Raw genomic sequence first — 15,117 nt, forward strand, 5'->3', positions numbered from 1 at the left:
GCTCCAACCACTTCCTTTTTCCAGCAGGTCAGCCCTGGTTCCTCCTTTCTCTTCACTGGCACCTCCCCCTGCCATCTCAACCTTGAACTCTGTCTGCCGGCCCCCTCCCAGTTGTCCATCCTTGTTCCGATCTTCCTCCCAAGTACCCACCCATCCTTCCCTCTGTTGTTTCTATGCCGCGATGATGTGCCTTTCAGGAGGGGGCGATATGTCACACTTCTGGAATGTCTGTGTGTATTTTTCTTCCGATGTGCTCCCTGTGACTCAGTTTCTGTCTCTCGTTGATTGTATGATTTGATTAAGGTGTGTCTTGGCAATTACCCTCATTACACCATGTATTTTAGTCAGTCAATGCTGTAAGTCTTTGTCTGTTCTAAAACATCTTGTTTGTGTGTCAACCACCTTACCTGTATGAATTACCCTGCGTACTGGATTCTACAGGTGCTGGTCATATAATTAGAATATCATCAAAAAGTTGATTTATTTCACTAATTCCATTCAAAAAGTGAAACTTGTATATTATATTGATTCATTAAACACAGACTAATATATTTCTAATGTTTATTTCTTTTAATTTGGATGATTATAACTGACAACTAAGGAAAATCTCAAATTCAGTATATCAGAAAATTAGAATATTGTGAAAAGGTTCAATATTGATGACACCTGGTGCCACACTCTAATCAGATAATTAAGTCAAAACACCTGCAAAGCCTTTAAATGGTCTCTCACAATCATGGGGAGGACTGCTGATTTGACAGTTGTCCAAAAGACGACCATTGATACCGACCAAGATACAAAAGGTCATTGCAGAAGAGGCTGGCTGTTCACAGAGCTCTGTGTCTAAACACGTTAATAGAAAGGCGAAGGGAAGGAAAAGATGTGGTAGAAAAAAGTGTACAAGCAATAGGGATAACCGCACCTTGGAGAGGATTGTGAAACAAAACCCATTCAAAAATGTGGGGGAGATTCACAAAGAGTGGACTGCAGCTGGAGTCAGTGCTTCAAGAAACACTACGCACAGACATATGCAAGAAATTGGCTTCAGCTGTTGCATTCCTTGTGTCAAGCCACTCTTGAACAACAGACTGCGTCAGAAGCATCTCGCTTCAAAAAGGACTGGACTGCTGCTGAGTGGTCCAAAGTTATGTTCTCTGATGAAAGTAAATGTTGCATTTCATTTGGATATCAGGGTCCCAGAGTCTGGAGGAAGAGAAGAGAGGCACACAATCCACATTGCTTGAGGTCCAGTGTAAAGTTTCCACAGTCAGTGATGGTTTGCAGTGCCATGTGATCTGCTGGTGTTGGTCAACTGTATTTTTGAGGTCCAAGGTCAACACAGCCATATACCAGGAAGTTTTTGGAGATGCAGATTTCATTTTCCAACAGGATTTGGCACCTGCACACAGTGCCAAAGCTACCAGTACCTGGTTTAAGGACCATGGTATCCCTGTTCTTAATTGGCCAGCAAACTCGCCTGCCCTTAACCCCATAAAAAATCATTGGGGTATTGGGAAGAGGAAGATGTGGCAGCAGCAGCAGAAACTTAGGAAGTAGGTATGAGCAGCTTTATTCCATGCTTTATTCTGCCATGTAAAACATAAATGCATGAGACATTGTTTGTTTAAAAATGTCTGAACACATCCAGCGTGTTTACATTTTACATATACTGTATGGTGGCTAAGTAGTGCACAACAAAATTAATCACCACAACAACAATGTTTCCATTGTGTTGTGCTATTTTCGTTGTGCTGTCGCTTGTTTCCATGTGTTGTGGCTTGTTTCCGTTGTGTTGTGCTAATTTAGTTTTGGCGCTGCTTGTTTCTGCTATGTTGTGACTTTTTTCTGTTATGTTGTGTCTTGTTTTCATTGTGTTGTGCTTATTTCTTTGTGTTATGACTAGTTTCTGATGCTTGTTTTCATAGTGTTGTTCAAATTTTATCATGTTGTGCTAATTTCGTGGTGTTGTGGCTTGTTTCAATTGTAGAGCTGGGGTACTCTGACTCATACTCGAACTCGAGTCCAGACTGAAGTACAACTTTTAGCAGACTTTGACTTGCCATTTACTCGATGCATTTTTACTCGGACTTGACTCGGACTCGAGCATTTGGAAGTCCAGAGACAGTTGATGGAAATGTCAAGACTTGATACATTATCACAAAGAGTTATTGTTTATTTGCATGTGTTTTGCAAGTCTTGTCTAGTACTTGACAGCCGATGGGTTTCTGTGCGTACATTCAACATCTTATGTACATAACATGAAAAGTTAAGTCAAAATGCCCATCTTGGAGACTGTGTGTGAGGTCTTAAAGCAACATTAGTGTAATTCTTCTGCTGCCAACTTTTTTATCCCTTTGCTTGTAATTAATAATTCGTTTCAGACTTTGTTCCATGTCTCTTGTTGTGTTTTCCACCCCCATGTACTCCATTGTGTAATGTTTATGCCCATATTTGTTTTTTCTTGTTCCCGTTTTTCATTGTTCCATTTAGTTCTATTGATCCCAAGTGTTTCCCATTAGTTTCTGATTATTTAAAGTGTATTCTGCCCCTCGTTTCCTGTCCGCTGTCAAATGTAATTTCGTGTTCTCAGTGTTTCAGTTGTTCCTGTATTCCCAGCTTTTTTATTATTATTAAATACTTTGGATTTTTGTTTCACTCCTTGTCTTCTCGCTCCATCGTTCCTGTGCTCCCAGTGTGTGTGTCGTGACAATTAGACTGTTTAGTTACTTTCAGTAATACTGAGAACCTTTTACTTTGTTATGATGTGGTTTGTATCCATTGTGTTGTAGAGATTTCATTGTGCACTACTGGGCCACCATAAGAAATATAATGCACAATCCAAACCGAGTGGGTTTTCAAAAATGTGATTTAAACAGGATTTCAAACCACATATTTTTGTTGCTTGAGACAGATTTAGAAAAATCTTATAGATTTTTGCCATTTACATTTGCTAAATATGATCAGGTTGCAATTGGAAATATCTGTAAAATTTTGAATGCCGTCTGAACAAGGCATTACTGTGAAATGGCACCTCTTGGAAAATGTGGAAATAAACTAATAATACAACTCAACCAGGCATTGCTCTTTCTCTCTCTCTCTTTTTTATGCCTTGGGAATTATTTAAATGAGGAATGTTGTGATGCGTATGTTCTCAGAAGAAAACTCAGGACTACAGTTGCAGATCAAATTTGCTGGTCTTTTTTATGCTCAAACAGCAACATATGCACTAAAGGAAGCTGAAGATGTAAAAAAGTATAATGGGACCCCTTTCAAATGAATTGCAGAGGGAAATAGCAGAAGCATCATATTTTATTAAAATTGTCTTCTCTCATCAGATACTAATGCACTGCAGTGAGTGTTTGTGCTTCATTTAATAAGGGTACAGAGCATATCAGTTCATATCTCAGAGACAAATGACTTTCGCAAAAATATATTTCCAGACACTATGCACACTGTAACATTGACTTTTATAAGCCTGGTTATGGAATTTACAGACAAAATATGTAAAAACTGTAATACAATATGTCAAAACTTTTATGAAAATAAAGAATGAATATTGCGTAGGTGATGCATTACTTCCTACTGTATTGGGGTCAAATAAAGTTCCCTCTGGTCTCCGCCCTCCTTCCATCTTTCTTCATAAGGATTGAAATTAAATCTGATTTGAAGAGATTTATGGAGGAAAAGATCATCTAGTCATTACTAACCTGATTTTGTTTCTCAGTCAGAATTATGCTTGAAAGCATCACTCTCATTTCTGAGACAATCATAATGCTCTTTTAAATATTCACTTACAGTTCTAATAGAGTTCATCAATGCCCGCCCACTTTTTCAGCAGCTTTGGTTTTGGAAATATTTTTCCCTTTAAAATTTCTCCTTGGGGAATTTTTTTTTTTTATGTCTTCATTTAAGAGTTATAAACCATGAACCAAACCAACCAGCTATGAGGTGAATCACAACATAAACTTTGATTTGATCTGCATGAGTGGTTGCCAAAAAGTTATTTTGACCTTTTCTGCCTATTGCACTCTGTTACTGACCTCAGAATGTTGCAAATGACAAATCAAGTGCAAATGTAATAACATTGGTGAACCATCTTTTAGTTCACAATAAGTCTGTCTCTAAAGATTTATAAGTTATCATTAAAATCAGTTCTGCTACGGAGAAAATGACTGGGATTTTTACAATGTTAGATGAGTAAAAATTATATTTGCATAATTGCGCAAATAATTTTTACCTGACCGTTACACTCTGATGTTTTTTTTTTCTTTTTTCGACAGAGTTCATAATCAAGATTAAACATGTTCAACAAGTCACAGTTATGCAAATATAATTTTATTTCGACAAGAGTTCATAATCAAGATTAAACATGTTCAACAAGTCACAGTTATGCAAATATAAATATGCCACAATCTCTTTTATTTTCAATAACTGTTATTGTAATCATATTCAATAAATAATGGTGTGTGCTGTCAAGCATACATTTTTATTATTTGCCTATATTTAGGATTAGAAAAACAACCCATAACAATAAATAATAAACTCTCCCACATAACTCGTCTAACATTGTTTGTGCTACAGACATGAATGACACCTCAAATCATGCAGCCTGTAGAGGTGAAGTGATGTAAACTTTCCAAAATAGCACATTAAAGTAAATTAAGAAAGCCCATCATTTTTAGCCTCTGTTCCAAGAATGTCAAGTCCCTAACTGCATTGTGATTGAGAATGGAAATGAATAGAGGCAAGTTTTTCATTTCCACTCTTGAGTCCAGCTCTGTGTCTTTTAACAGCACGGCTTTGATGTCGCTCCATCCCTGATAACCGATACCACAGCTAAACCCGACACCATTGTGGTACTCCAGCGGGATTCAGACACAGAACAGCAGAGGAGAGATATAAGGACAGTGGAATACAGTAAGGGATAACTGTAGCCTGTTGGTCTTGTTTGGCGTAAAGATTTTTGTACTATGCTAATCATGTGGTGAAGAGGGTGAACAGGATTGTTGTACTCATTCTAATACATTTCTATTATCTGCTCCATGAGTGGACGTCAGATACACAATACTCTTCTATGTGCATTACAGTATCTTGGGAGAAGTACTGTACTGTATATGATGTGAATCTGCTGATTTTGTTTAAACAGTTTCAAAGGCAAGATGTCAGAGAGCATCGTTTAACTTACTTTTTTATTATAGTTTATATATATATATATATATATTATTACTATTATTATTATTATTATTATTATGAAAAAATGACCTCTTTTTGATGTACAACTGGGTGAGTCTTAATTACTATAACACCCAGCTAGCAAAATTTGAAAAATGGTTACACTTTATTTTATTGTGTCCTTGTTACAGTGTAATTCAGCAATACGGTGTAGGGTTTGCCTTAGGGTTACTTCTATGTTATTATGCATAATTTATTGTTATTATAATAGTAAGTACATGTAACGTGTAACAAGGACAATGCGTAAGGTGTAATGGAATGTGTTTATGTGGTTTAAGGTTCGTAAAACACATTATTTTCCACATAATGTACATAATTGTTGTTTCTCTATGCCCCACCTTTCTGAAACGCGTTGATTTTTACAAAGCTCATCAGTCTGAAACGCGAGGTATACGCTGATTGGCCAGTTATCCTGTGCGTTGTGACTGGCCGAATAAATCAAGCCTGTGATGGAAATGTTACACCTCTTACCACTGTGATGGCGTATGTCCAGCTGTGCAATGAGACAAAACCAATAAAACTCATTACAGACGAGGCATATGTTGCATCCAGTGGGGACATAATTACTGATTATAATGTCTTATACTGTGTTTTAAGTGTTTGCATTGCGTTTCGTGCTGCGTAAACACAACGAAACACAGCGTCCCCACAACATGGCAGCAATAACAATGCTACTGCAAGAATAAAAGTTGCACCTTCTTTCTTTGCATGAACATTTGGGCGGTGTTATGCAAATCTTCCCACATGGTGACATAGAGATGTGGGTGCGTTTTGTAACATGGTGTTTTAGGAGGGCGTGGACAAGTCTTAACTTTTATAAAGAATATTTCTTTGGATTTGAGACTTTAGTCTTTGCAACTTTACAGATCTTCTTTATGCACCAAGAGCTTGTAAAACTCCAAAGAGAAAGGAAAAACTTTAATCGCATCATATGACCCCTTTAAAATAAAGTGTTACCAAAATGAAAAACTGACAAAAAAAAGAAAAAAAAAGAAAAGAAAAATGAGGGCGAGGGTAAATAACCTTTTGTGGCAATCAACATTATGCCACAAATGCTGTTGAACTTGTACTTTACTCTGAATACTAATAAGCAACATCAATTTGCTTGTGCAGTGATTCTTTATTTGACACATCCTCAAACTAAGTCAGGACTTAAAGAGTTTCCTGCAGGCAATTATGAAATTATGTTGTCATTCACATGCACTCATTTGATAACATGATAATATCTTCATGACTTAAAGGCAGCTAAACAAGCTGTAAAACTACCAAATCATGATTATACAGCTGTCTATGAGCATTTCTGTCCATCTCAATGGTATTTACAGCAATGCAAGTATGCAAACTGGATGCTGCCATCTGTGCTTCACGGGCACGCATATTCATAAACATTCATCTTTCTCTTTTTTTCATTTTTTTTCATTAATTTTCAAAGATCATGTTTGAAAAATATATTATTGTTGACTTTCTCATTTTACTTTTCGTCTTTTAATTGCATGAGTCATTCTCAGCTTCAAGAAAGTCATTACAGATGTGATTTTCTAATGACTTTCTTGAAGCTGAGAATGACTCAATTAAAAGACAAAAAGTAAAATGAGAAAGACAACAATAATATATATACTATATATATACATGGCCTCAAATGTTCTTTGTGGTCGGTCGGAAATGAAAGAGATGTTTTAAAAGGAAAATGTATGAAATATGAGCCTATAGAAGATGTTTTAGCTGGAGGGAAACTATTGAGTCATTATCTTGAGTGTGATTGGTCTGACATCTATCTGTAGGTGGTTAACAGCCTTGTGTCTTGTGGTAGATTATAAGCTTTGTAATGGATTCACTAGAGACCTAAGGGGAGGCCAGGCCTTACATGTGGCAGGTGTGCAGTTTGGACTGAATGACTTATGAATGATATTTAACTGTATGGGGCTTTGCTTATGCTCAGGTGTCAACTGAGGCTAACGGGTTACATAGTGTATATTATTGTTACAAAGAACATATATATATATATGTAATACAATAAAAAAATAATGTAATTATTCTTTCAAATGCAGATTTATTCACTTGAAACTCTGTATTTCATTATAGCCAAACAGGGCTCAGTTCAATACAAAGACTCACATTACACTATTTGATATCAGACTCTTCTCGCACACACATACAAAATCCAGGAGTTCTTTGATCATTCAGCTATAGAGGAATGAACAAACCACTGGAAAGTAACAAAACCTCTTTCGGGACAGTTAGTTTACATGGCCATGAAGATCCTATAGTGCATCAGTCTGAAATGGAGTATAACAATATGACATCATGTTTTTTATTTTCAGGAGATATCAGAAATGTCTTCATGGATATTGTTCCAATCCAGTAAAGGGCAGTACAGTGAAAAGTAGGGGAGATTTGTAACAATTTTGCTTTAATATATTAAACTCTTTGTACTTTGTAGTACACACACACGCACACACACACACATATATATATATATATGTGTGCCAAATGAATGAAAATGTGTTACAGTTAAATTGACATGAAATGCAGTTAGTTGAACTTAGTTGAACTCATCTTTATATGCAATTTTAAAATGTGAAGTACTTAAATGTACATAAAGAGAGTAAACTTTCATGAATATTTAAGAAAAATAGTCATGAAAGTGTACTTAAGTGACCTTTTATTTCAAGGGGGGGTGAAATGCTCGTTTTCACTCAATATCCTGTTTATCTTGAGTACCTATAGAGTAGTACTGCATCCTTCATAACTCCAAAAAGTCTTTAGTTTTATTATATTCATAAGAGAAAGATAGTCTGTACCGATTTTTCCCGGAAAAACACGACCGGCTGGAGGCGTGACGTGTGGGCGGAGCTAAAGAATCACGAGCGCGAGTAGGCTTTTGCGTTGAGAGCATGTGGAAGCTGTGACACAGATCCAGAGGCTGAAATTTAACAAGAGCAGCATCAGCAACAACGTCTCTATGTGGTATGTACTGAAACTGTATATATTTGCTTAGCGGTTTTGGAAAATGACTAAGTTCCACTTTGTCGTCTTTTTTTTTTTTTTTTTAAGCTGTACATGTGGAAAGTGCAGTTTGATGACAACATCGCATGTTGCTTACTTGATGTGCTTACGCGCCGATAGCTAAGTTAACAACACAGAGATATTTGAAGCAGTTTTACTCACCGCATGCGGTTCCAACACACGATCGTGACCCTTTTTCGTTGGGACTGCATTATCCTTAAGAAATAAACGATATGCAAATCCGGCGTCAAACTAGGCCTTGTTTGTAAAACAAGCATCTTCGAAATACAGGGAACAAACACAAACACTTGCACAACTCTGCTGATGCTCTGTAAAAATAAACTCCATCCACTGGTCCCTTAATGCTGTTTTTTTTTTTTGGTAATCGGTGCAGGGTTGTCTTGCCCTGGCAACCAAAAACACACTTCTTTTGTGACATTTCGCGACGCTCTCGCTCTGATCAGTGAAGTCTGTTGTGCTCTCAGTGCTGTGCTATATGGGAGCGCGCGCTCTTCCGGCAGACGTGCCCTTAGCACCCATATAAGGAAATTCCGCTCCATCTAACGTCACACAGAGCCATACTCGAAAAAAACTTTCCGAAACTTGTGACAAACCGGAAGGAGTATTTTTGGAACAGATATACTCCTTCAAACGTACAACTTAATTTTTGAAACTTTGTCCATGTTTAGCATGGGAATCCCTTTCAGTAATATTATATTATCTCCATGTACAGATTTTACAAATATACTTGAGGATATGAAGTGCAAGTGCATATTCAATACAATTAAGTACAATTCTTTTCGTGTGTTATTCAGTACAGATTTGGAGAAATTTAGTATTACAGTACTTGCTCACCAATCGATCCTCTGCAGTGAATGGGTGCCGTCAGAATGAGCGCCTAAACAGCTGATAAAAACATTACAATAATCCACACGTACTTAACTTCAAATTACTGTTTCCAGCTAAAATACAATTTCTCTATAAAGTACATAGTATTGCTTTTTTAAAAATGTTGTTTTGTTTGAATCAGGAGAGAAATATGCACAGTGATGCATGACATAATTAATGGACGGAGTTTGTGTGGGTTACTTGTATGGATTATTGTGACGTTTTTATCAGCTCTTTGCACTCTCATTTTGATGGCAGCATTTCACTGGAGAGAGGATCAATCGGCCAGCAAGTGATGTAATAAAAAGTTCCTCTGAATCTGTTCTGATGATGAAACAAACTCATTTCACATCTTTCATTCACATCTCGGGCCTGACGATGAGTTAGTTTTCATATCTGTATGAACTATTCTTTTAACCAAAATTTGATTCTTATCAAATGTGTTCTGATGTTGATTAGATCTAACTGTTTTTTTTTACTAACATAGCGAGTACAGTAAACAGATGAGAGAGTAAACAAGAGACATGTGATCAATAACAGGTCGTTCACTCCTCACACATACTGATAATGTTGCACATTCAGGCTCAGTCACGTTCTTTGTCTCTACTGGCTGTACTTGTTCTGAGCTCATGTGACGCAAAGAGCTGTCACAAAGATACACACATAGGCAAACGTTAATTCAGTAATCTATTATGCAACTTTACATTGTTGTGTTGAATTTGTGTATGTTTTCAGTTGCTGTCAGGAGTGGCATGACAGGACAAGCAAACTGAATGTTTATGCAGCTAGTTCCTGACAGCTGCAGTGCCATAACAGTCGTCGCTTGAATAAGAAAAACAAAGTAAAACAGACTGAGAAAATATATCAAGGTGCAGCAATACATCAAACTACACCTCAAAGTTGCTATCACATGAATGACAAATTCTTGGAAAGTGATATTAATAATAAGTCCTTTATGCAAACAGACAAGGGCCGTTTAAGCCCTGTCACACTTTTCTTGAAAGTTTATAGGTGTCAACTGGTTGAGTGAGTTTCTTGTGAGGGTGGAGTACAGTAAATACCAGAGGAAGGGGTTATGACATTTTTTTTCCCCATTTAGGGGATCCAGTTATCTGACTTAATTACATTCATAGGCTCTAAAAACAAATATGAGGTATTTCGAAGTTTATCACTATGTAGTAAAATTCTTTAACTCAAATATCATTTTGGAATGTTGATCTGTTATGTTACTAAAACGTGATATGATATGATATATGATATTATATTATATGATACAATATGACATGATAGGATAGAATATATTATATGATACAATAGGATATATGATATGATATGATATGATATGATAGGATATATGATATGATATGATATGATATGATATGATATGATATGATATGATATGATATGATATGATATGATATGATATGATATGATATGGTATGATATGATAAGATAGAATATATTATATGATAGGATAGGATAGGATAGGATATATGATATGATATGATATGATATGATATGATAGGATATATGATAGTTTATGATTTGATAGGATATATGATATGATATGATATGATATGATATGATATGATATGATATGATATGATATGATATGAAATGAAATGATAGGATAGAATATATTATTTGATATGATATGATATGATATGATAGGATAGGATATATGAAATGAAATGAAATGAGATGATATGATATGATATGATAGGATATAATAAGTGATATGATATGATATGATATGATATGATATGATAGGATAGGATATATGATATAATATGATAGGATATGATTTAAGCATGATACTGAATTTAAGTAATTTGAGTTGTTGTTTTTTTTTACTTGGCATGTCCCCAAAATTGCCCTCTATCTATACATTTGCTTTTATTTAAAATAAAATATAATGTTTACACTTTCATTTTTTGAAAAATTGCAGAAGTCAAGAAATTTAGCATTACATCACTTGCTCACCAATGGATTCTCTGCAGTGAATGGGTGCCATCAGAATAAGAGCCCAAACAGCTTATAAATACATCACAGTAATCTACAAATCCAGTCCATCAATTAAGGTCTTTAAGTGAAAATGTGTTATCAAATGAAACAAATTCCACCAATATATTTTAACATTAAACCATGGCTTCAGGCCAAATTACATTGGGCACACAAGTGCATAATTCATTATAACTCCTCCTCCAGTGAAAAAGCCAGTCCCTGTTTGCCCTGTCATATAAAAATCCATCAACATATTTGTTCAGCACTATTTTGGACTGATTTTTCTTGTAAGCGGTACATGATCTGTGATCGTGATGGAACCACTCAGCAAAGAGATAACCACAAATGAAGAAAACTGAATCTTGAAATCTGGAAGGCTATAAAAAGAATTCTAAGTGCTTCCTGCATGCAGTTTCCACAGACTAAAATGAAATTTTGAAATTGAAGTTAAGGGGAACTTACAGTAAAAGACTATAAAAATAAATTAAACACTTCCTGATTGCAGCTTCCATGGTTTGAAATGTCAGTAAGAACTGGAAGTCAAGGGAAACTTAAAGATGAACAGACCATTTACAAAATAAATACATTTAAAAAATAACATATCCCTGCAGATGGAATCTTCAGATGGCACAAGAGGAGAGGTCTGCTGGTTCCGAGCAAGAAAATAATGTTTTCTGGCTACAGGTTGTCATTTTACCAAATTAATATTGCAAAACACTGACTGATTGTGTTTTGTCTCCCATACATTCTCATACATTCCACCTGGTTCCAGTTCATCAAATAAATAGTAATCATTCATTTATATTTGCACAAGATCTTTGTTGCAAGTAGTATGTGATTGTTTTATAAAGTAAACAGACAATTAAAGAAGCACATACAGTAATTTGCCAAATTTATCCCCCATTACAGCTTTATTTCATTTGACTTCAGTCATCATTAGAATATTCCTCACTGATATTATTGAATCAAGGAACATTTTATGAGGCCAGAAATGGAGCAAACACTGCTTGGAGGAGCAGAAAATTCAGAGGGTTAATGCACACTTTTTTATTGTTTGGTCTGTAACCACATTCATTTAATTGGACTTCAGAACCATTTGACTGCACATGCACTGCGGCAGGAGCCATGAGAGCCAGATTATTTTGTTCAATAGGAACGAGAAGTATGAGAGAAAAAAACACAAACACACACATTCCTCTCCCATAAATGCCTTCCACAGCACTTGGTGGCAGGGGTACCGCATGTTTATTTGTCTGTTTTTGTCTGCGAAGCAAAAATAAAAATAAAAGTAATATGGAGCTTGGTGGGAGATTCAGTCGACCAAGTATGAGAAAGACTCAAAAAAGTCTAATTTATCCAGGCTTTTGACTATCAGCAGAGTCTGGTCTGCACTGTAGTTTATTCCATTTAGACAAGAGTACACTATTTAACCAATATGTTTAAAAAAAAAAAAAGAAAGAAAATTAATGATGAGTGCCTGAATGGTTCTAGAGTGCAAAAGGAGACAATGTAAACACACTTCAAGAAATATAAGTACATGTTTATTCACTGCCAATGGCCTACTTTAATGGTGCTTTTCATAATTGTTATATTTCATAATTTCTATAAAAACTGCACTTGCAGAATATATCATATTGATGAAATAAAAGGCTACTTAGTAATAATGTTCAATTAAAAAGTTTATAGTAATTTTTTTTTAATATAATTCTATTCATAATAATGCCACGCTTTAAAGAAATACACTTATTTAAATGTGTTAACGGACATACTGTATGAAGTACTTTATTGTCATTTTTAACTGTAGTGTGATATTTGATATTAAATTTAAGATTAATATATTTTGAATGTACTAAATTGCAACTTTATTATAGCCTTATAGGCTCATTTTAATACATGACATACAAGTTTCAATAGAAATGACAGAAAGGTTTTGTTTTTTTTGTAGTTCACTAAATACTTGTCAGTATTGGCAGTTTAAACATATTTCATATACAGTATAAGTAATTATAAAAATGTGTGCTTGTCAATGATTAATCGGATCCAAAATAAACATTTTGTGTACATAATATATGTACTGTCTATACACATATATATTGTATGTATGTATGTGTATGTATATGTAAATATAAAGACACACACATAAAGTATATATTTAAAAAATATCAACATGTATATAATTATATTCATATAATTTTTATTATACAGAAATAAATTTAATATATAAACAATATTTTCTTACATATATACATGCATGTGTGTTCATTTATATTTACATAATAAATACACACAGTACACATACAGTACATATGTTAAGTACACACATTTTTATTTTTATTTTGGATGTGATTAATCACAATTAATCGTTGCTCTAATAAAAATGCATGCCTGTTAAGATTAAGATGTACTTAGTTTGTTATGTGGGTCACAGAAGATTCTTAAATTTAATCAGATTTCATTTAAATTTAAACTACTGTAGACATTTGCATTCTATTGAAAATAACATACAATTAAGTGTCTACATTCAGTTCACACTTAAGCATATTCTTTTAAAGTATATTTTTTCCATAATATTTATTTTTGTATTTTTTATGGGTACACACGCACACGCACACACACACACACACACACACACACACACACAGAGAAGAATGCTGGCTTCGATGACCATTTGCTTAAAAAAGTCATCAGTTGTGTCTACACTTTTACTATACTAATACCCAAAAAGTTTGTGCAGATGTAAGAACTATAGGTCAAACAGCAGGAGACCTGAAACATATAATCAGATTTAATCTTAAATTGATGGATTTGTTTCCTAAATAAATCCCAATGAGTCCACGGTGATCTGATATGTATAAACTTACAGCACGACCAAGCCACTGCAGTGAGATTCATCCATATTTTTGACAATACATTTTAAGCAAATGTTTATATAAATTTGCAATTTCAGTCAAGTGTTTCTCAGTCACTTTTCAGATCAAAATTCTCTAAACTAGTTGTTCAACCTCCACATCATCAACTCACTTGTGCAGATCATAAAAGCAATTTATTATCCTTTTGAACAAACTGCTAATGCTTTGGTACATTCAATGAATTGTGCATTGCCTGCTTTTTCTTTCAGGTGCATCTAAAAAATGGAAAATCTCTTTATTTTTTGTAATTTAATAAAACATTCTTACGTTCTTGATTCATTATTTAGTTTTAATTCTGATGGTTACAACTAACATGCTAAGGAAAATATATATAAAAAAATTAATATTCAATTTTGAGCCTGATTAGTTTGATTCATTTTGAGTATAAATTTGGGGTACCTCTTGGGCTAGTTTAGACCATGCAACCACAATTATGGGAAAGGCTACTGACTTCACAGTTGCCCAGAAGACAGAATCCATTGTGTTTTATCAAGTCCAAAGTCAATGCAGCCATCTACCAGGAGATTTGGGAGCACATTATGCTTCCATCTGCTGACAAGCTTTATGGAGATGCTGATTTCATTTTCCAGCAGAACTTTAGCACCTTCCCACACTACCAAAACCACTTCCAAGTGGTTTGCTAACCATGATATTACGGTGCTTGATTGGCCAGCCAACTCACCTGATGTTACGTTCTAGCTCCCCAAAGGGAGGGTAGCCTGACAACCCACTGTTCGGGCCCACCGATGCCAACAAAGGAGGTATGGAGTTGCGGTGTGAGAAAAAGCACATAAACATCAAATACAGTATAAAAAACAAAGATTTTATTTAACCACGGTAATATAATGGAAATTAAACATTGTAAATAATAAACAATAATATTCTGGGAAAAGGGGAGGACTGGACGGACCAAAGCAAAGAAATAAACAAAGGACCCCACCCGTAACCTATACTAAATCAGAAATAATAAATGCAATCCCTATCTGGCACACGATCAAGGCGCCCTAACCAAACTTACAGCTGGTGGTCCGCCCAGGTATAGATTTAATAACACACAGAAATAGTTTAAAACTATTCT

This window comes from Carassius auratus, chromosome 12 (genome assembly GCF_003368295.1).
Source record: "Carassius auratus strain Wakin chromosome 12, ASM336829v1, whole genome shotgun sequence".
In the NCBI taxonomy this organism is placed as follows: domain Eukaryota; kingdom Metazoa; phylum Chordata; class Actinopteri; order Cypriniformes; family Cyprinidae; genus Carassius; species Carassius auratus.